The following is a 22,245-nucleotide window of genomic DNA, read 5'->3' on the forward strand; positions in this document are numbered from 1 at the left end:
ACAGACTATATAGCATGGCCTTCCTGATGCTCAGGCAAATTTATACAAATATATCTTCTAATTCCATAAAAAGCGCCAAAAAATGCACACGCAATATAACGGAATAACAAGCTAATTATCAGCGATTAGTGGCATGTTAACAAGCAATTATTTTTGTGAATTGCAATCAATTAAAGATTGCATGTTTAAATTTAGGTGTGGAATTTGGGTGACCATGTCAAAACCGCGTGAGACAATCGCACGCAGACAAAGCTGGGCCAACAATCGCGCGAAGGACATCAGCGTGCTGGATTTAAACTCAATTTGAAAGCATTCTGAGGGGGAGGGGTTGTGTGGGAAATCCCCCCACTTAATTTAGTAGTGTTGGCGCTGCCCTTGAGGGGGGTGTGGGGGGGAACCCCGCCACATTACAGAAGAAACTGAACTTTTTCCCTAAAAAATGGGGAAAAAGCCTGTTTCCTCTATAATAGGGGGTTCCCTTCCACAACAACACCCCCCCCCCAATGGCAGTTAAGTGTGGTGGTTATCCCCCTCCACAACCCCCCTCGGAGCGCTTTCAAATTTTAAATCCAGTGCGCTGATGTCCTGCGCGCGATTGTTGGCCAAGCTTTGTCTGCAAGCGATTGTCTTGCGTGGTTTTAACTATGGAATGAGATTTACACGTATATTTAATCAAGAGGTCACAAAAGGGGGCTTGGACATGGGTGTGGCATGGGTGGTTCGGGGGACTTCCTTTAAACTATGCACGTAATTACACAATTAGGACCTCTGAGCTTAAATTTAGGCATGAGCATTTGCAGCACATTTTGGTTGGGGCAAATAGCCACACCTAGGGGTCCTTTCACTAAGACTATAATGCACGCGTTAGCGTTTTGCGCGTGCTAAAATGGCTACTGCACCTAAGTAAAAGGACTTCCTAAATTCAGTCAAAATTCCCAGGCGCAAGTGCGATTCTATAAACCTCTTTGAATTGTAGAGTTGCAGTACAGTACTCCCCCGAGATTCGCAGGGGTTCCGTTCCAGGAACCCCCGCGAATCTCGAAAAACCGCAAATACGGTTTTTCATGGGGAGCCTGAAGAGGGCAGCAGGAAGAGCAGCCGCAGCGCCGCGAGTGCAGGAAATCACTCACGGTACGCTCCGACCGCCTCTTCCTGCACTAAGTCGGGCCTTATCCAATCAGGAGCTGCGTATCAAAGCAGCTCCTGATTGGATAAGGCCCGACTTAGTGCAGGAAGAGGCAGTCGGAGCGTACCGCGAGTGATTTCCTGCCGTCGCAGCGCTCCGGCTGCTCTCTCCTGCCTCTCCCGCTTCCCTCTCCTTGTCGGCGGTTCGCGGTCCGAAAATACCGCGAATGACCGGGACCACGAACCGCCGACCGCGAACAACCGGGGGAACACTGTATATAAATACTGAAATCAGGTTCAAGCCCAGCGCTGCTCCTGGTGACCCTGGGCAAAGTGGCGGAGCGAGGGTGATTCCGCCCTCCCCCTTGCCCTTTCCCTGTACCCTTTTAATTTTTCAGGGGCAAGCAACATCACGAACTTGCTGCCCAAATCGTGTCGGCCTCGGGTTACTAGTCGTCTGGATTTCCCCGGACGTGTCCGGACGGCTTTTCAAAACCCGGCACTTTGGGTTTTGAAAAGCTTTGCTTCATGTAGGAAGGCATCCACGCATGCGCAGATGTCTTGCCCGATGAGAAAAGACAGTGGGGGGCAGGACTGGAGGCGGGGCTTGGAGGCATGACAGGGCAGAACCAGGGCGTGATGGGCGGGGATGGGTGGGACTGGGCGGGCCTAAGGGGGTCCAGATTTTCCAGATGGAAAATCTGGTAACCCTACCCCAGCCCTACTGGCTACATTTCCCTGCTCTGACTTTCTAAAGATAGACTTGTGGGAATGTGTTTAAGGAGGATTGGGTTTCTCTTATACACTCCCTCTCCTACCCTCCTCTCTAGCTCTCACGAAGATGCTCATCAGTGCTGGCATACACAGCAAATCTGCAGATTACCCATGATTTTAGTTGTCATGCCAATTTCACTTTCAATTTCGAAACTCCTGTGCTGCCAAAACCAAATAGAATGATGGCCTCATTACCTTTCATTATGCTGATTGACCTATCAAACCAATGTCCAAAAACTGAAAGGTAGCTATATTACGAATGAAAAGAAAACAGATTTCAAACGTCTCTAAAAATATCAATAGAAAATTGCATTCTTTATTTATTTATTTTTTTTTGTTAAATCCTGAGGAAATAAAGGCTGATCCAAGTGGGGCTTGACAAAGGAACCGCCCCACTTACTGCTTAAAAATAAAGGGGTTGATAGTCAAAGGTGTTTAACCAAAGCAGGAGAGGCTACGGCCCAGTTAAACCCCACCAGAGGCGTGGCCTGGAGCAGAAGGGACATGGCACTGACCCCCTCCTGTACCTCTTAAATGCTTCTGCCCTTTACAGGCTTGTATCAGCTTGAGCCTTCCCTCTGATGTAACTTCCTGGTCCCATGAACAGGAAGTTACATCAGAGGAAAGGCTTAAGGCCAATGTGAGCAGTGGCTAGGAGTCCCTGCTCATTGCTGGTGAGGAATAGAAGCATTTAAGAAGTACCAGGAGTGTGTGTGTGTGGGGGGGGGGGGAGGGGGGGAAGAGAGAAAAAAGCTTGCAGGTGCCACTGAATATCCCTGCTAACTGGCCATTCACCAAACCAGCTAGATTAGGGGTGGGGCATGGACAGAGCATCACCTTAGCCTGTTAGCAACAATATTCAGTCCGCTAACTGACTAAAGGGCAAATTCTATAAGAACATAAGAAGTTGCCTCTGCTGGGTCAGACCAGGGGTCCATCGCGCCCAGCAGTCCACTCCCGCGGCGGCCCATCAGGTCCATGACCTGTAAGTGATCCTTTGTCTAAAACCCTTTAATCCCCATTTTTTCTTCTATCTATACCCTTTCATGGTCCTATCTCTACCTCTATCTCTATCCCTCAATCCCCGTATCCTTCAGGAACTTGTCCAATCCCTCTTTGAATCCCCTTAATGTACTCTGTCCTATCACATCCTTCGGAAGCGCATTCCAGGTGTCCACCACCCTCTGAGTGAAAAAGAATTTCCTAGCATTGGTTCTAAACCTGTCCCCTTTCAGTTTCTCCGAGTGCCCCCTTGTTCTTGTAGTTCCCAATAGGCTGAAGAATCTGTCCCTCTCCACCTTCTCTATGCCCTTCATGATCTTGTAGGTCTCTATCATGTCTCCTCTGAGTCTCCGCTTCTCCAGGGTGAAGAGCCCCAGCCTTTCTAGCCTCTCTGCATACGAGAGGTTTTCCATACCTTTTATCATTTCTTGTCGCTCTTCTCTGAACCCCCCTCAAGTATCTCCATGTCCTTCTTTAGGTACGGCGACCAATATTGGACACAGTACTCCAGATGTGGTCGTACCATCGCGCGGTACAGCGGCATGATGACTTCCTTCGTTCTGGTCGTAATACCCTTCTTAATAATACCCAACATTCTGTTTGCCTTCTTCGAGGCTGCTGCGCATTGGGCCATTGACTTCATTGTTGTGTCCACCAGTACACCCAAGTTATGCGCCGAGGTAGGCACTGTTCAGCGCGATTCAAGTAAACTTGGGTGCATCACGCTGAGCGGCACCTATTTTGGAGATGCCCAATAGATAGGCCCGCTCTGAGCACAGCAAAAAAGTTAGGCGCCTATCTAAGCGCTTAAGCACGCTTAAGAGCAGCGATTCTGTAACAAAGCGCCTAACAAGCATAGCGCCTGTGTTTTTGAAGGCCGCCTAAATTTTTAGAGGTGCCTTATTGCAGAATCGCTTGATTGAGCTCGTTAATGAATTTAGATGGGCGCCTCCGAAATAGGTGGCTAACAGGCGCCAGTTAAAGAATTTGGGCCTAAGTAACCAAATAAAGTTAGGTCAACAAAGCAGCTCTAAATATCAGCCAGTTCCTTGTTAATATTATATGTGCAAATAAGTACAATTTAGGATGAACATAGTACATAATACTAGTATTATATAGGTAGGATGATTGATTATAGTATAAACATGTCTGTAATGAAAACCATCTCAGAAAACGCTAACTCTGTATTGTAACACCTTTACAGAAGCTCATGTATTGTAACACCATTACAGAAGCTCATGTAAACCGCTCTGAATTGACTTCCCAGTCATTAGTGGCGGTATAGAGACGCTTTCAACAAACAATAAACCTTGCTGCCAAAAGCTCTGGTTACCTTGATTGCCCCAGATGGATCTTCTCTCTTGTTGAGGTCTGGGTCTCGGCACCTGTTAGAAGTGCCTTCTTTACGTGATATTGCGGTTCATAGACAAAATCGCGCGAGACAACGGCGCGCCGACAACTGAGCGCAAGGTTGACGGCACGCCGAAGAAAAGCACTATTTTAAAGGGTTCCGACGGGGGGTGTTGGTGGGGAACCCCCCTATTTTATTTAACAGACATCGCGCTGGCGCTGTGGGGGGTTTGGGGGGTTGTATCCCCCCTCATTATACTTGAAACCAAACTTTTTGCCTGTTTTTTAGGGAAAAAGTTCAGTTTTAAGTATAATGTGGGGGGTTACAACCCCCCAAACCCCCCACAACGCCAGCGCGATGTCTGATAAGTAAAGTGGGGAGGTTCCCCCCACACACACACCCCGTCGGAGCCCTTTAAAATAGTGCTTTTCTTCAGCGCGCCGTCAACCTTGCGCTCAGTTGTCGGCGCTCAGTTGTCGGCGCGCCGTTGTCTCGCGTGATTTAGTCCCGTCACCGATACTGCTAAGGTTACACTCCGCGTACGAGTGTTTAGTGTTACAGGTCCACGATTGTGGAATGCACTCTGAGCAAATTAGTTAGATTCCTGTATTGTTATCCCTTTCATAAGTGCTTGAAGGCTTATTATTTTCAGGAAGCATTTTGTAGCGTATAGGAGAGATGTTACCGTTCTATACTTGTTACTCTTTTTGGAGATTGAAAAGAGAATTTTTTTAAATTAATGATATGTTTGGCTGTTTGTCTATTAATGCTAATGCATGTTTGTTGTAACCCACATAGATTTTGGGATATGTTTAAAATAAATAAACAATAATTTCTGGGTCAGTGAATATAGTATATACTGTATTTTTCGCTCCATAAGATATATTTTTTTATTGTTAACCGGTCAGATATTTGTTTTATGATCGGGATATCAAAAACCAATAAACTTGGAAACTTGGAAATACTTTTTCCACCACCCAAAAGGGGGTGGAAAAGTGGGTGTGTCTTATGGAGCGAAAACACCTCCCCCCACCCCCGGTACCTTTTTTTAACTGGCGGCGGTCCAGCGCAGTCTCCTGCTGGATGGCTGCCTTTCTTGTTGCAGAGTGGCACACAATGCAAGAGCCTGGTCCTGCGCCGCTCTGTGACTGGCTGCCGTCAGTTCTCGTATTGCACTGTGTCACGAGAACTGACGGCAGCCAATCACAGAGTGGCACAGGACCAGGCAGGAAGCGCAAAGGTCGCGCCCCTGCATTGTGCGCCACTCTACAATGAGAAAGGCAGCCGTCCAGCAGGAGACCATGCTGGACAGCCGCCAGTTAAAAAAAGGTACCGGGGAGGGGGACGGACTGCGGGATGCTTCTTATGGCTTTGGGCTGCTTCTTATGGCTTTGGGCTGCTGGCTTCGGGCTTCCCAGCACCAGATGCAACAGACGCAACTACGTGTAGAGGAGGAAAGACCAAGAAGAAAAAAAAATTCAGAAATTAATTTTTTTTTCTTGGTTTTTCCTCTTCTGCACGTAGGTGCGTCTTATGGTCAGGTGTGTCTTATAGACCGAAAAATACGGTAGTACTCAGATATCGAATGGTGGGAACCATGCGTGCTTCAGCACTAAATATCAGTCAGCCTGTAGTGTAGCTGGATGCAGTTTACAAGCTGAATGTTGAATTGAACGCACTGGAAACGACCATTTTGCTTCCCTGACGCAAGATCGAAAAGTGCCACACCGGAACCTTCAGCTAGATAAGTGAAATACTTATCCTCTGTATGCTTCTATAGAAACATGATGGCAGATAAAGGCCAAATGGCCCATCCAGTCTGCCCATCCACAGTAACCATTATCTCTTTCTCTCTCCGAGAGATCCCACGTGTCTATCCCAGGCCCTTTTGAATTCAGAAACAGTCTCCATTTCCACCACCTCTTCCAAGAGACTGTTCCACGCATCCACCACCCTTAAAAAAGTATTTCCTTAGATTTCTCCGGAGCCTATCACCTCTTAACTTCATCCTATGCCCTCTCATTGCAGAGTTGCCTTTCAAATGGATGTTTTGATTTTTTTTTGCAGGTTTCAGATAGTTTGAGACAAGATATATTTGGGTACAATAAGTATTTTATGTCACCAGAATGCTTACAGTCAAAGTTATAAAATTATACTCCCTGTCTCCTACTTGGGCGATGCCCAGCAGATAAACCACATGATGACAAGTGAAAACCTTATTAGCTCACTCGCTGCACTGTGCAAACAGACGGTCCCCAGGCCAGATCTCTTGGATCTGAAGTGCTTCTGCTGTTTCTTTTAAGAAACAAAAAATTATTATCATTTAACCGTGGATGAAACAATACATCCGTTATTAGTTGACAGCAAAATGCAACCGTGCCAGAAGCAGCAGCTAGAGAAATTCTACCCTCCTCATCAAACCTTCAGCAATTAACTTTAATGCCCTTGTGCACTTCCTTCACCCAGATTTTGAGAATTAGACGTAATCGCAATCATCTCAACGTTCCATACTTTTATATGTGACAAAGGGGCCTCATTATGCAGAGGTTCTAGTCTCCTTGAGCTTAAAAAGAACTGAGGGGTTCTTTTACTAAGGCGTGCTAAATCGGTTAGCGAGCTTAGTAAAAGAACCCCCAATAGTGTTAACCCTTACCATTTCTTGGAGTTTTATCTCCTTAGTTGGAATAAAATACAGAGGCAGGGACAGTGCTGCGTGTTTTGGGATTCTAGAAAAGCAAGTCTATGTAGGGTTACCATATGGCTCCAGAGAAATCTAATCTAATCTAATCTGGGATTTATGAGTCGTGCTATGCCTACAAAGGTTCAAGGCAACTTACAGTACGGTTTGTGGAGAACAGATTAGTACAGAGCAAGGATGTCTAGAGATACGAATGCAGTGCAAGGATGTTATAGAGACACATTACAAGGCTTCTGGGATTCTTTGCTCTATGACCTCACAATGCAGGTGTAAAGAGCCTTAGCCAATAGGGAGAGGAGGAGATAGTGGATGCTGCAGATGGGCCATTTGGCCTTTATCTGACATCATGTTTCTATGTTATTATGTTACTAAAGCTTTATGACCTCACAATGCAGGTGTAAAAAGTCTTAACCAATAGGGAGAGGAGGAGATAGTGGATGCTGCAGATGGGCCATTTGGCCTTTATCTGACATCATGTTTCTATGTTATTATGTTACTAAAGCACTTTGACCTCACAATGCAGGTGTAAAAAGTCTTAACCAATAGGGAGAGGAGGAGATAGTGGATGCTGCGGATGGGCCATTTGGCCTTTATCTGCCATCATGTTTCTATTTATTATGTTACTAAAGCTCTATGACTTCACAATGCAGGTGTAAAGAGCCTCAGCCTATAGGAAGAGGAGATGCAAATGTTAAGAGCCTTAGCCAATAGGGAGAGTAGGAGATAGTGGATGCTGCGGATGGGCCATTTGGCCTTTATCTGCCATCATGTTTCTATATTTCTCTATATATATTTCTAGGTGTGAACAAAAATTGATATATAAACAGATGAAAGTGAACGAAATAAAAATAAGGACATGATATGATGAAAGGAAAATATGTGTTAGAAAAAAGAAATGGGAAACAGATGACTGCCTGGAGGTTAGATAAGTATTCCAGGAGGGTGGGGGTGAAAAAGTGATTATACTGGGGGAGGGGCGATGGTTATGGCAAAGTGAACCCAGTGCTGGGAGTACCCTGAGATTTTAAAAAAAAGGGGGTTGGCAATCTCTGTTATACCCCCGTGTGATTATCCTGCACCCCGACATTCAGTGAGAGGAGCTGCAGTAAACTTTACCACAAGATGACGCCAAACTATGTAATATAGTAAGTGAATGCAGTTTACAGAATTATATGGCACAGGACCTGCTTACTTTGGAAAGTTGGTCCTCAACCTGGCAGCTAGGCTTCAATGCTAAGAAATGTAAGGTCATGCACCTCGGAAGCGGAAATCCATGCAGGACGTACTTCTTGAACGGAGAAACTTTAACTAGGACTTCTGCAGAACGAGATTTAGGAGTAATCATCAGTGCAGACATGAAAACTGCCAATCAAGTGGAGAAGGCTTCATCTAAGGCAAGGCAGATATTGGGTTGTATCAATAGAAGTTTCATCAGCCGAAAGCCTGAAGTCATAATGCCGTTGTACAGGGCCATGGTGAGACCTCATCTGGAGTACTGTGTGCAATTCTGGAGGCCACATTACAGTAAAGATGTGCGCAGAATTGAATCGGTTCAGCGGACGGCCACCAGGATGATCTCGGGGCTCAAGGGTCTCTCGTACGAAGAGAGACTGAACAAATTGCAGCTCTACACTCTCGAGGAACGTAGGGAGAGGGGAGACATGATCGAAACATTTAAGTACCTCACGGGACGTGTCGAAGTGGAAGATGATATTTTCTTTCTCAAGGGACCCTCGGCCACAAGAGGGCACCCGCTCAAACTCAGGGGCGGAAAATTTCATGGCGACACCAGAAAGTATTTCTTCACAGAGAGAGTGGTTGATCGTTGGAACAAGCTTCCAGTGCAGGTGATCGAGGCAGACAGCGTGCCAGACTTTAAGAATAAATGAGATACCCATGTGGGATCCCTACGAGGGTCAAGATAAGGAAATTGTATCAATAGGGCATAGACAGGGGGTGGGTAAGCAGAGTGGGCAGACTTGATGGGCTGTATCCCTTTTCTGCCGTCATCTTCTATGTTTCTATGTAAGCCCAGAAGAATATGAGGCAAATGAACCCCCTCCCCCCGCCTAGTAAAACCTAGACTCTACACCATCTGCGTTAGGAAATTATACTGGTATTTAAATCAATTTTGCTGCTCTAAGCATTTCTCATTCTGGAAACAGATTCTCGATGGTTTATTTTTGCTACTCTGCAGATTGTTAAGAGAGGCCCTACATGTTTTTGTAGAGATAAATTTCATACACACAGAAAGTACATGTTATATATACCTGGGAAGCAAGGAAAAGGTTCTCAACCGCTCCATCCATTTCATGTAAAACTAATGAGGGTGATATTTCGCAGCCCAGCAGCGACAAAAAAAAGGTTTATGACCAAATAGAAAAACCGACAAACACCAGAGACGTTCGCAGCTGCATATGGAGAAGAATGGCCAGCAGGAAACAGAAGGCAATAGTGCCTCTGTAGAAGTCTCTGGCAAGACATAATTTGGAAAACTACCATATGTAATTCTGGAGATGGCACCTTCTGCAGATATAACTGGATGTAGTCAGTTCAGAAGATGTTTACTTAAACAGTCAATGGTTTATTATTGAGACCAGATATGCAATAGAAAATTCATGAGGTCAAATTTGTCCCCTTCTCCGCGGGTTTTGTCGCTGTCTGCCCCCATTCCTGTAAGCTCTGCTTTAACCGCACAAGCCTCGGACACTTATGATTTTAAAGTGTTTGAGGCTTGTGCAGATGAGGACGGAGATTAGGCATTGGTGGAATGAGGCATTATGACATCACAATCTGAGCTCTAGAATGTTGCTACTTAGGATTTTAAAGTGTCTGAGGCTTGTGCAGATGAGGACGGAGCTTAGGCATTGGTGGAATGAGGCATTATGACATCACAGTCTGAGCTCTAGAATGTTGCTACTTATGATTTTAAAGTGTTTGAGGCTTGTGCAGATGAGGGCGGAGCTTAGGCATTGGTGGAATGAGGCATTATGACATCACAGTCTGAGCTCTAGAATGTTGCTACTTAGGATTTGAAAAGGTTTGAGGCTTGGGCAGATGAGGACGGAGCTTGCAGGAATGGGGCAGGGGCAGGAAAATAACTCGCTGAGCCGGGACAGAGAAAAAAATTGTCCCCGTGCCATTCTCTAATTTGTAATACTGCTTTTTGTAACAAATACATTAAAGCAGTTTACAAGATAATCTTCAACATACAGCGTCTGGGAGAAGACTTAAAAGGTCTAAACATGTACGCCCTGGAGGAGAAGTGGGAAGAATGGATATGAGAGAGATATTTAAATACCCCTAAGGGATAAATGCACCAAAAAAAGGGGTTCTTTAAATGAAAAGGAGGCTGTGGAAAGAGGACTCGGAGAATTTTAGACATGTATTGATGAGTATTTATTTTACCACTTTTTGAAGAAATTCACCCAAGACAGTGTACAGCAAGAATAACCAGGATATAGGCAAAATGCAATTAAGGATGTATAAAACATTCAAAGTTATAACAAACTTTGCTACTTCCATTGTCAACACAATGCACATTAATGAGGTGAAGAAGGGGGGAGGGGAGAGTATAGCTCAGTGGTTAAAGCTACAGCCTCAGCACCCTGAGGTTGTGGGTTCAAACCCCCACACTGCTCCTTGTGGCCCTGGACAAGTCACTTAATCCCCTCATTGCCCCAGGTACATTAGCTAGTTTGTGAGTCCACCAGGACAGACAGGGAAAAATGCTTCAGTACCTGAATAAATTCATATAAACCATTCTGAGCTCCTCTGGGAGAACAGTATAGAAAATTGAATACATATTTTCAAGATGAATGTAATAAAGGATGGCAGATTCATACAACAGCCTCCCAGCAGAGACAAGGATTGAATTCAAGAAAACAGAACAAGCACGAAAGGTCCCTGAATGAGCAGAAGAGATTATACTGTAAAACAGAGAATGACATGGTGACAAAATTCATCACCATTCCCGTCCCCGCGGATAACCACGGGAAGCCATCTTCATGTCATTCTTTAAGGAGAGAGGGAAGAATCAGAGTATGAATGACCACAACCACTGACCCTCAAGCTTTGCTTTGAAGAATGCTGGTGTAGAAGGACCGAGGTTGAAACAGACACTACAGAATGACAGTCTCTGGTATCCAGAGCAGATATTGTGATGTCATAATGCTTCATTCCACCAGTGCCTAAGAGCCAATCACATCAGTGATGTCACAATGGCTTCATTATCCTTGGCTCACATAACAGTCAGAGTATGAATGGCCACAACCACTGACCCTCAAGCTTTGCTTTGAAGAATGTCCCTATAGAAAGGGACTTGGGGGTAATGGTGGACATGACAATGAAGCCAACGGCACAGTGCGCAGCGGCCGCTAAGAAGGCAAATAGAATGCTAGACAAAATCAAGAAGGTTATTACAACCAGAACGAAAGAAGTTATCCTGCCGTTGTATTGGGCGATGGTGCGTCCGCATCTGGAGTACTGCGTCCAATATTGGTCGCCGTACCTTAAGAAAGATATGGCGTTACTCGAGAGGGTTCAGAGGACAGCGACGCGTCTGATAAAAGGGATGGAAAACCTTTCATACGCTGAGAGATTGGAGAAACTGAGTCTCTTTTTCCCTGGAGAAGAGGAGACTCAGAGGGGATATGATAGAGACTTACAAGATCATGAAGGGCATAGAGAGAGTAGAGAGGGACAGATTCTTCAAACTTTCGAAAAATAAAAGAACAAGAGGGCATTTGGAAAAGTTGAAAGGGGACAGATTCAAAACGAATGCTAGGAAGTTCTTCTTTACCCAACGTGTGGTGGACACCTGGAATGCGCTTCCAGAGGGCGTAATAGGGCAGAGTATGGTACTGGGGTTCAAGAAAGGATTGGACAATTTCCTGCTGGAAAAGGGAATAGAGGGGTATAGATAGAGGATTACAGTCCAGGTGTGCGGACTGCTGGGCACGATGGACCTCTGGTCTGGCCCAGCGGAGGCACTGCTTATGTTCTTAATGCTGGTGTAGAAGGACTGAGGTTGAAATAGACACTAGAAAATGACATGGGATTATTTCCGGTGGTTATCCGCCGGGACGGGAATGGTGATGAATTTTGTCACCGTGTCATTCTCAGTAATAAGTCAGAAATACCTTAGGTTTTAAGGGGGAGGGGCATAATTTGGTTCTTCAATCAGTTGTTCAAATACATATCTCTTTAGTTGTGAAGGCCAGGATGTTCAGTTTTTTGGTTTTACATTGACCCTAGATTGGCATGTCAAGAAACTCTGGTACCAACTTTTACATCCCTTAAATCCAGAAAATACAGAGGAAATACTTGAGATCAACAAAAAACTAGAGATAACCAAAGACTGGCTTAATTCCAACATGCTAGCTTTAAATATACAAAAAACAAAAGCTTTACTTTTACCGTAGAAACAGGGAATAATCTTGAGTACTCCCTTCACCATTAACAACATTCAGCTGGATTTAGTAACATCTTTAAAAATACTTGGTGCCATTATTGATGATAAATTCTCCTTTCACGAACACTTAAGTAATACCGTTAAATTTTGCTTCTACAGACTACGTATGATTCGCTCAATTTCTAAGCTTCTTGAGCCTAAATCATTAAATATCTTAATACACTCCCTTATTATCGCTAAACTTGATTACTGCAATTAATTACTAATAAACATTACCCAAAAAGAAAAGAAACGTCTTCAAATAATTCAAAATACAGCCGTTAAACTTATTCATAACGGTAAAAAATATGATGACGCTACTCCTCTTTTAATTAACTCACACTGGCTTCCAATCAATCGCCGTATCACCTTTAAAATATTACTCTTAGTATTTAAAACTCTGTCTACCAACGAACCGCAACTTATTAATAGAATGCTTATTCCTTACAATACGCCACGTTCGCTCCGTTCTACAGCTCAAAAGCTCTTAACCCTTTCAGGACCATAAGGATCGTAGGCCAATTTTTGTGGTTTTGACGACATTTTTATGGTAAAAAGGGCTTGCAGATGCCAAAAAATTGATTTTTTTTGTGAAATATCATTATTTTTTTTTAAAAAAAATCACACTTCTGGCTTATGGACAGTGTGGCAAGTGAATCTTCTCGTCAATCTGGCAACGACGCTAATGAATGAATGTCGGAACCAGTTTGTTTACATAAAGGCAGTATCATATGGAATCCGTACATATCAAATTTAGAACTGTAGACTATCCCAATCAAAATTTATAGGATTTTAAAGTTATGGGACAAATATGTCCCTTGGTCCTGAAAGGGTTAATAGTCCCTTCTTTGAAAGTGATTGGAACCAGACGCCATGATATGTTTTCAGTGATGGTCCCCCAACTCTGGAACACTTTACCTCAATATATAAGAGAGGAAAAGGACCTTAGTCGTTTTAGAAATAACTTAAAAAGCTTTCTTTTTATCGATGCTTTTAATCTTTAATTCATATTTAAGCAGTGAAGTCGTGGCCCCCGAAAGATACACTTTGTCCTCCCTTGTGTTCTTTCCATTCACGGTTCTCTTTTTCTTCTTCAAGGCACTAATTTTGTAACTTTATCCCTTCCCTCCTTCTGCATCAATTTTGTCTGTGAGTTTGTCGGTCTAGCCCATTATATGCAAATTTTAAATAGTATGTCTAAATTTATGTTTATTTTTATTCTATTGTAATTCGCTTAGTAAATTTCGAATATGCAATTCATCAAATTATAATACAACTTGAAACTTCCTAGGTGAGGGGAAAGATGTGCGTTTTACCTTTCAGGCTGATGGGGGATGGGGGAATTGGGTATCTTCTGTCTCACCAAATGAAGCCAGGTTCAGTCCTAAGTTTGCGTTAAAAAAAAGCAGTCTTTACTAGGGGGCCTTTTTACGAAGATGCCCTGCGGTAGTTCTGGAATTGGTACAGATCCATGGTGAGACCTCATCTCGAGTATTGTGTTCAATTCTGGAGACCACACTACCGGAAAGATGTGTTGAGAGTTGAGTTGGTTCAGCGAATGGCTACCAGGATGGTCTTGGGGCTCAGGGATCTCACGTATGAAGAAAGGCTAAAAAAACTGCGGATGTACTCACTGGAGGAGCGAAGAGAGAGGGGGGACATGATTGAGACCTTTAAGTATATCACGGGGCGTATAGAGGTGAGAGATGATATCTTCAGTCTTACAGGGCCCTCGGTCACCAGAGGACACTCGCTGAAAGTCAAGGGAGGGAAATTTCAAGGTGATGCTAGGAAGTACTTCTTCACCGAAAGGGTGGTCGATCATTGGAACGAGCTGCCTCAGCAGGTGATTGAGGCCAACAGCGGGTCAGATTTTAAGAGAAAATGGGATATTCACGTGGGATCTATAGGGGAGTAAAAGTCGGGGAGTGGGTCATTGGTATGGGCAGACTCGATGGGCTGTGGCCCTTTTCTGCCGTCAATTTCTATGTTTCTACCCGTGAACTAAAAATACTTTATTTTTTTTAGAGTGGAGGAGGAGAGTAAGCATGCCCTGTGCTAATTGGTAACTGTGTGTTAAGTGATTTAGTGCATGGTTAGCATGTGAGTTCTTACCACCTATGAGAAATGTAGCCGTTTTACAGCCGCATTAAAAGTGGCCTCGGCGCCCAGGAAACCTACGGCCGGCTCCTAGATGATTACAAAAAAAATACAGAAAAATATATTTTTCTAACGATGGCCAAAAGGAAGCAAAAGACTATCGTCCCTTCCAAATACTCTTGCTCATAACATGACATTCTTGTATCTCTTCCCATGGATGTTCTTAGAGAAAAAGTTATCTACATTATAATAATTTATTTCTTATATACCGCCAAAGCCGTAGAAGTTCGAGGCGGTTTACAATAAAGAAGGCTGGACAAACAGCGAAAATTGGTACAATCAGCGAAAGAAGATACAATTGAGAGGGCTGGACAATCAGCGCATATAATCTAATATAATAAAAACCTAAGCCGCGCATGCGCACTCCCACTGCGTGTTCCGTTTTCCGTGCGCTGTAGGGCACCGCAGGTAGGAGTGTGCATGCGCGCAAATCTCTCTTTCTCTCTTCAAGGAGAATGTCGGCCGCCGCAGCTGTCGGTGGCTGCAGGCCGCGGCAGCTGTAGGCCGTGCTGGCCGAGCACAGAGCCGGGCCGAAGTTTCTTTTTTAACTTCAAAGACGCTGCAGCGGCTCCTCTCACGAGCCGCTCCTGCGTCGGAGAAGGCGGCGATCGTGAGAGGAGCCGTCGGGAAGTTACACTGCTGGGGGCTCGGGCTGTTAGGTCCGTGCAGGCTCCTCTCGCGGTAAATGGAGGGAGAGGGAATGCTGCGGCTGCTGGACAGGGAAGTAGGGAAAGAGGTAGGAAGAAAGACACAGGGACAGGGGCAGGGAGAGAGACAGAAAGACAAAGGGGGCCAGGGAGGAAGAGAGACAGAAGAAAAAGACAGGGGTAGGGAGAGAAACAGAAAGAAAAACAAGACATATATTCTACCACCAGCCGGAGGAAGGGAGACAGAGAGAAAAGAAGAAAGACACAAGGACAGGGAGAGACACAGAAAGACAGACAGACAAAGGGGGCCATGGAGAGAGACAGACAGAAAGAAAGACAGCAGAACAGAGAGAGAGAGAGACGGAAATAAAGACAGACAGACATATATTCTAGCACCCGTTAATACTAGTATAATATAAGAAGGACTAGACAGTCAGCGGATGTTGGTACAGTCAGCGAATGGAGATGCAATTAAAGGGAAACAGGATGCAGGTACAATATAATATAGGGGCCATATGTAAGAGTGAGTAGGGAACGAGGGGCTAAGAGTTCTTGGGAACAAGGGGACGGGCATACACTGCCTCATGTAACATTAATCTGGGTGGGATGCTTGAACTACTCTGTGTCGTTATTAACAAAAAGAAGAAGTCTTGGTAGGAGAAAGAAGGCAGATTCCTACCATTGGCTCACAGGAACACCGAGAAAACAATGAATTGGCCCTCAGATGAAATAGTTGGAGGCAAAGGTAGAAGCCCAAAAATGGTATTCAAACCATTTTTCACTGAAAGAGTGGTTGATCGTTGGAATAGTCTTCCACTACAGGTGATTGAGGCCAGCAGCGTGCCTGATTTTAAGGCCAAATGGGATCGGCACATGGGATCTATTCACAGGGCAAAGGTAGGGGAGGGACATTAAGGTGGGCAGACTAGAAGGGCCGTGGGCCCTTATCTGCCGTCTATTTCTATGTTTCTATGTTTCTATGTAAACACCGACCTGGCCCATGATTTGGGCATTCTTGCCTCTGTCAGGGGTCTGTCTGATGGAGATGGGGGCAAGTGGAGAACAAACCCTCTCTTTTACAAAGGTGCGCTAAACAAGCGCTACATGCCAACGCATGCATGTTATCCTATGGACGTAGAATACTGTGTACAATTCTGGAGACCACATTACCAAAAGGAAGTGCAGAGAACTGAGTCGGTTCAGCAAATGGCCACCCGGACGGTCTCAGGACTCAAGAATCTCCCGTATGAGGAACGGCTGGGTAAGTTGCAGCTTTACTCACTCGAGGAACGCAGAGAAAGGGGAGACATGATCGAGACGTTCAAATATATCATGGGCCGTATCGAGGTGGAAGAAGATATCTTCTTTCTTAAAGGACCCACGGCCACAAGAGGGCATCCGCTGAAAATCAGGGGTGGGAAATTTCATGGCGACACCAGAAAATATTTCTTCACCGAAAGGGCGGTTGACCGCTGGAATAATCTTCCACTACAGATAATCGAGGCCAGTAGCGTGCCAGATTTTAAGAAAAGATGGGATTGGCATGTGGGATCTCTTCATGGAGGTAGTTAGGGGGTGGGCCATTAGTGTGGGCAGACTGGATGGGCGGTGGCCCTTTTCTGCCATCATTTTCTATTTTTCTATGTTAGGAGTTAGAGCACGCCTTAGCGCGCTTTTGTAAAAGAGGGCCTAAGTCTCATTTCCCTCAGGTCCCGCGAGGAGTTATTTCAGGACCTATGGAAGATCCTATGATCTGCTACTGGAGCTGAGCATGATCCTCTAGCGCTCCGAGCTACTTTCACTGTGTGAACTCCCCCTTCGCAGCGCCAGACAAGCTTCCCTTTGCTACTGAGAAAACACTATATGACTGAAAAAAAAAACTAGCATGCAATAGCATTTGAAATAGTTCTAAAATTAGCTGTTCATCTTTTGCAAATCCTTTATGTATCTGTAATTAGATTACATAACAGACAAAGGCTCCTAGAAATCACCCAAAACTACAATATACTCTTCAAATCCTGGTACCATGAATATTCATTATAAACATTCAAAAAAAAACATGGTGGTCTGTTGTACTGGTTTTTGTTTTTGTTTTTTCCTTGATAAAATCTTTATTTGAACAAGGTGCAGATTACAAAACAAAAAACAATATAAAACATAGCAAAAGGCCCGCGGCATAGACCCGACACGGGCTGCGCTCCGTTCGCGAAAGACCCTCCTCCGGGATCCTCTCTGTCGTTTAGAAGATATCGCTTCGATTGGCAACACTCAAATCTTACACAGTAATTTATTTTGCTTATTTCTCAATGTTTTACCTGTGATCCAGACTCCAGAAGAAGGTCTCCCACGAGCAAAACACAGCCCGTGTCGGGTCCACACCACAAACCCTCCACCGCATCCCTGTTTTTTGGGGGGGGGGATTTTTAAATATTTCTTTATTAGAAATCTATATACAAAATAAAAGATACAACACTCTAAAACAGAACTTAAGATAAGATAGTCTTCCACGTGGTTTCTTCGCGGAGACTAAAAGAACCCAACAGGAACAGATCAAGAACCTCCCCCCTCCAGGCCCATCCCATTCCCTCCCCAGCATACTGTTATTTTTTTCTAGTACTCTTATTTAAAATTTTCTCTTTCCATTGTGTGCTTCCTTTTTATGAGGGTCCTTTTATTAAGGCGTGCTAACCGATTTAGCTAAATTCTAAGCCTGGGCGCCTTAGAATTTAGCGCGCGCCAATCTTTAGCGTGTGCTAAATCAATTAGCGTGCCTTAGTAAAAAGGACCCCCATGTTTTTTTATCATCATCCACAGCGGTAAAAGCTCCGAAGCTCATAGAATTCCTATGAGCATCAGAGATTTTACCGCTGTGACCGGCGATAAAGAAACCTAACATGGCTTGATAAAAGGAGGGTGTATTTGTTATGTTATTTCAGTGTGTCTCAAACTTTTTTTTAGCTCCGGCACAGTAAACGGAGCAAATGTTTTGCGAGGCACATTATAATTAAAATTATAAAATTGCAAAACCCACAAAAAATTAAATCTGAGAGTTATTTATTTAAAGTTATTTAAGCTACCAATGGGTAATTGTAATAACAGTGAAACTAAAGTAGATAGAATAGAAATGTTAATCAATGCGATGGATGTACTTATTTTTGAGTGCAAATGAACTCAAAACGAATCTCAATAGTTGACAAGCAAACGCGCATTTTGTCATCCACCATCAGTTCTCTTTTAATCGATTTAATTTCTGTCAGAGCTAAAAATCCAAGCTTGCAAAGATAAGAGGATCCAAACGGTAACAAAACCTTGATTGCTTTGTTGCTCAAGTTAGAATAACTACTGCATAAAAAATAAAATTAAAAATAAAATTACCTGCCGTTAAGTTTTCAAGGATCCATCACGTCAAAGAACGACGCCTGTCTGGGCGGTTGCGTTCTTATGCACACAGAGGTTCATGACATTGACAGACTCTTGCATACGCAACGGACATGTCCATCTAGTGTATACTTATGAGGGGAACTAGGCGAAGAGGGCGACCTGCGATCAGATGGTTGGGCACATTGAAAACAACCATGGGAATGACACTGGAGGACCTTTCCGGACAAGCACAAAACCGATTTCTTTTTAGATTCGCAATCCATCAAGTCACTAGGACTCAAATATGAGTCGATGGCACCTAAGAACAACAATCCATTTTAAATTGAATTGTAAGTCGCCTTGAATCTATTTGGGCGTAGTACGACTCAGAAATCTCAGATTAGATTACCACTGATTAGTTAACGGGCCCCTCTGTGTTAACATTGGTGTTTAGAACAGAAAACGGTTGGCATGTTTTACATGTAAAAAAAAAAAAACCAGAAAAGAAAGAAATATATAAAGCTCTTCTTTTTACCTTGTGTTGTTATTTGAAGTACAGTATTTACCAGTAATCCATCAATCCGCTGTTGAAGTCTAATGGTTTAACTTGAGTATGAAGTAATTTCAGTCTACCTGTTTGAAAAGACAAAAGAAACAGGAGTTATACTTTGTAAATGAAACTCTTATAATCATTTTCATTTTTAATCTGTTTATTGAAAAATTTTTGCATATAAAATTCACAAAAGTAGATCATACTGTATAGATGATACAGACAAAAATATAGGTGCAACAGAGAACAACTCACCCCTATGTAAAATAGACGCATATGGTGTATAATAATCCTTTTAAGGATGGTAATGGAATCTGTTCCTTGCCATTTTTTAATCATTTTAGCTTATTTTACATAATTCTAGACTTTTTATACTTTGTTCCCCTTCCTTTTGTCTTGATCCCTCTTCCCCTCTCTTTCTCTTTATACTTTGTTTCCCTTCCTTTTGTCTTGATCCCTCTTCCCCTCTCTTTCTCTTTATACTTTGTTTCCCCTTCCTTTTGTCTTGATCCCTCTTCCCCTCTCTTTCTCTTTATACTTTGTTTCCCCTTCCTTTTGTCTTGATCCCTCTTCCCCTCTCTTTCTCTTTATACTTTGTTTCCCCTTCCTTTTGTCTTGATCCCTCTTCCCCTCTCTTTCTTTTTATACTTTGTTTCCCCTTCCTTTTGTCTTGATCCCTCTTCCCCTCTCTTTCTCTTTATACTTTGTTCCCCTTCCTTTTGTCTTGATCCCTCTTCCCCTCTCTTTCTTTTTATACTTTGTTTCCCCTTCCTTTTGTCTTGATCCCTCTTCCCCTCTCTTTCTCTTTATACTTTGTTCCCCTTCCTTTTGTCTTGATCCCTCTTCCCCTCTCTTTCTCTTTATACTTTGTTCCCCTTCCTTTTGTCTTGATACCTCTTCCCCTCTCTTTCTTTTTATACTTTGTTTCCCCTTCCTTTTGTCTTGATCCCTCTTCCCCTCTCTTTCTCTTTATACTTTGTTCCCCTTCCTTTTGTCTTGATCCCTCTTCCCCTCTCTTTCTCTTTATACATTGTTCCCCTTCCTTTTGTCTTGATCCCTCTTCCCCTCTCTTTCTTTTTATACTTTGTTTCCCCTTCCTTTTGTCTTGATCCCTCTTCCCCTCTCTTTCTCTTTATACATTGTTCCCCTTCCTTTTGTCTTGATCCCTCTTCCCCTCTCTTTCTTTTTATACTTTGTTTCCCCTTCCTTTTGTCTTGATCCCTCTTCCCTTCTCTTTCTCTTTATACTTTGTTCCCTTCCTTTTGTCTTGATCCCTCTTCCCCTCTCTTTCTCTTTATACTTTGTTTCCCCTTCCTTTTGTCTTGATCCCTCTTCCCCTCTCTTTCTCTTTATACTTTGTTCCCCTTCCTTTTGTCTTGATCCTTCTTCCCCTCTCTTTCTCTTCATACAAATTGTATTTCTGCCCTTCTCCATCTTATATCGGTAAGTTAATGTTTTGTCAGTGCGTTTGATTGTTTGTAATTTGTTTTTAATGTATGTTCTTATTATACTCTGTTTTTATATTAAGTAAAACCGCTTTGAATTTTTAATAAGGCGGTATATCACATTTTTAAATAAACCTGAAACCTGGAAACCTATACGAAGCCATATTCAGAGACTAAGGGCTCCTTTTACAAAGGCGCGCCAGTGGTTTTAGCGCGCGCTAAAATTCCGTGCACGCTAGCCGCTACCGCCTCCTCTTGAGCAGGCAGTAGTTTTTTGGGTGGCGCGCGCTATAGCGCATGCTTATCCGGTGCCTGCGTTAAAAACGCTAGCGCACCTTTGTAAAAGGAGCCCTAAAGAATGCACTCCTATGGAGACTATACCTGAAGGACAAAATGTAAGCAATAATCGTTACAAAGTAAGTATATATAAGGTTTGACCATGTATGATACTGGTTAGGAAACTTGGAACGTATTAAAGTATTATAATCTCTTCTTACTGGTCAGCTTGATGATGCAATGCTAATTTATTTATTTATATAATTTCTTATCCAGTACAACAAATATCCATAAAATTATAAAAATTCAAATACACCAATACAAACAAAAATAACTTAGAAAATCCACTGTACTGTACATATAATCTTAAACTTACAGATATTCATACTGTGGGTTTTTTCCTGATGCTTCAAAAAGGGCCAACTCAAAGACTGGGGAGGTAGGGCACGAGAAAGAAACCGAAACCCATAGGAACAAGTCGTGATCCTTAGAGGACTTCCTAGTTAGATATATTATTTTATGTATTACTGTTGCTCTGGAATACCACTTTGATGTTATTTTTTGAAAAGTGGTATATCAAATTCAAGACAGACCTAGCAAAGCTTGAGGAATGGTCAGAAATTTGGCAGCTAAGATTTAATGCTAAGAAATGCAAGGTCATGCATTTATATAAGAACACGAGATCAATGGTCCAGCTAGCCCAGTAGCCCATCTTCACGGTCCAGATCACAAGTACCTAGCAAAAACTCAAACAGTAGCAGCATTCCATGCAACTGATCCAGGGCAAGCAGTGGCTTCCCTCATGTCTGTCTCAATAGCTGACTATGGACTTTTCCTCCAAGAACTTGTCCAAACCTTTTTTTTAAAAACCAGCAACGTTAAATGCTCTTACCAAATCCTCTGGCAATGTGTTCCAGAGCATAACTGTTCTCTGAGAGAAACAATATTTCCTCCTATTGGTTTTAGAAGTATTTCCTGTAACTTTATCAAGTGTCCCCTAGTCTTTGTAATTTTTGATGGAGTAAAAACTCAATACCCGTTCTACACCACTCTGGATTTTGTAGACTTCAGTCATATTTCCCCTCAGCCATCTCTTTTCCAAGCTGAAGAGCCCTAAGCTCTTTAGTCTTTCCTCATACGAGAGGAGTTCCATCTCTTTTATCATCTTGGTCGCTCTTCTTTGAACCTTTTCTAGTTCCACTATATCTTTTATGAGATAAGGCGAACAGAATTGAACGCAATACTCAAGGTGAGATTGCACCATGGAGCGATACAGAGGCATTATAACATTTTTAGTCTTGTTTACCATCCCTTTTCTAAGAACCTTTGGGCACGAAAGAGGAATGGGACTTTTGTGTGATAGTGTATGATAATCTTTAGGTGGCCAAACAGGTTGAAAAGGTGA

The 22,245-nt window shown here is 43.3% G+C and overlaps 1 protein-coding gene across 4 annotated transcripts in view; it reads right to left on the reverse strand.

The window, feature by feature from the left end:
• Positions 1 to 22,245, reverse strand: part of TENM4 (teneurin transmembrane protein 4) — a 1,150,563-nt gene that overhangs the window by 750,402 nt on the left and 377,916 nt on the right. For all 4 annotated transcript variants that reach the window (XM_033948175.1, XM_033948174.1, XM_033948172.1 and 1 more), the window contains exon 3: positions 19,105 to 19,202. The gene's annotated coding sequence lies outside the window, so the exon portion shown is untranslated. The remainder of the gene's footprint in view (positions 1 to 19,104; positions 19,203 to 22,245) is intronic.

The sequence above is a fragment of the Geotrypetes seraphini genome, chromosome 6 (genome assembly GCF_902459505.1).
Source record: "Geotrypetes seraphini chromosome 6, aGeoSer1.1, whole genome shotgun sequence".
Classification (NCBI taxonomy): domain Eukaryota; kingdom Metazoa; phylum Chordata; class Amphibia; order Gymnophiona; family Dermophiidae; genus Geotrypetes; species Geotrypetes seraphini.